Source organism: Denticeps clupeoides, chromosome 3, assembly GCF_900700375.1.
Source record: "Denticeps clupeoides chromosome 3, fDenClu1.1, whole genome shotgun sequence".
Lineage (NCBI taxonomy): Eukaryota > Metazoa > Chordata > Actinopteri > Clupeiformes > Denticipitidae > Denticeps > Denticeps clupeoides.
This window is the reverse complement of record NC_041709.1, coordinates 5023401-5024698: the sequence shown is the minus strand read 5'-3', so window position 1 is coordinate 5024698 and position 1298 is coordinate 5023401. Positions and strand designations below refer to the sequence as shown.

At 41.1% G+C, this 1298-nt stretch overlaps 1 non-coding gene across 1 annotated transcript; it reads right to left on the bottom strand.

The window, feature by feature from the left end:
- Positions 1-352: 352 nt before the first annotated feature.
- Positions 353-471, bottom strand: LOC114787176 (5S ribosomal RNA). Its single transcript, XR_003749311.1, has one exon. It is a non-coding gene; the product is annotated as a 5S ribosomal RNA (ribosomal RNA).
- Positions 472-1298: the final 827 nt, after the last annotated feature.

Genomic DNA, 1298 nt, shown 5'->3' with positions numbered 1-1298 from the left:
CCACAACCACTGATGGATGGCAGTAATCCTTTTCATCTGCTCGTCTCCAAGTGCTCCGAGGCTATTTGGCAGTCGAACAATAGATGATGTTTCTCAGAAAAGTGCAATCATTTAAATAATGCACCGTAATTAACCCTTCAAGTCTGAGACAATTAAACACACGCCAATAAATCTGACTGAAATTGTGTGTGTGTGTATATATCTATATATTTCTCTCAAATCTCTCATTCTGTCACTGCACGTAACCTTGGGGTAACCATGGACAATTTCCTCACCTACTCCTTCTGATTACGGGGCCTTCTGATTACGGGGCCGCTTCCTTAACCGCTAGGCCACCACTGCCCCTAGTTAAAGCTTACAGCACCTGGTATTCCCAGGCAGTCTCCCATCCAAGTACTAACCAGGCCCAAGCCTTCTTAGCTTCCAAGATCAGACGAGATCGGGCGTTCTTCAGCTGGTATGGCCGTAAGCATATACCATCGGTAGTTTACACTGAAACTACCGATGCTTGCCTACAAAGACAAGGAGTGGCCAGGACCCTCCTACCTCAGGTCTCTCATCACTCCTCAATCCTGCACCCGATCTATTCAATCCGCTTGACTGGTACCACCATCCCTCAAGGTTCTAGGAAAGCATTCATATAGACTCTTCTCTCTCTTGGCTCTTAGGTGGTGGAATGTACTTCCACTAGATGTTTGAACTGCTGAGTCATAAAAAAAAAAACAGGAATTAATTATATTTAAAAGGCATTTTACCTATATATTTTAAATTTCTGGGTTCTGAGTTATTAAGCTTATTAAAATGATGGTATTTTACATTTACATTTACATTTATGGCATTTGGCAGACGCCCTTATCCAGAGCGACTTACAATGTGCTTTCAAGTTATTTTAATACTGTTATTTTAATACTGTATTTTACTGTATTTACTGTATTATTTTAATACTGTATTTTAATGGTTGATTCGGAATTGCTTTGGTCATGTTACATAATTATTTGTGGTATCTGTCTAGACCAATCAAAGCTGTGATGGTTTTTATAGACAGAGATACTGTAGAATTTGTGATTATCAATCATGTTAATTGTCATAAGGGAAAGCAATGCCTCTTCAACAATAACACTACAGTAAAAGCACAGCACAGCCCACTCACGCCCCCTACTGGCAGCTTCTGGTTTCTCAGTCAGTAAGGGACTTAAAACGACTTGACTGGATTCCGTCAAGGCCAGCATCTTGAATGAGAACCTGAATGCTCTAGTTGCCACTCATGGGAATGAATGGTGACCCCTTCGAACCAATGG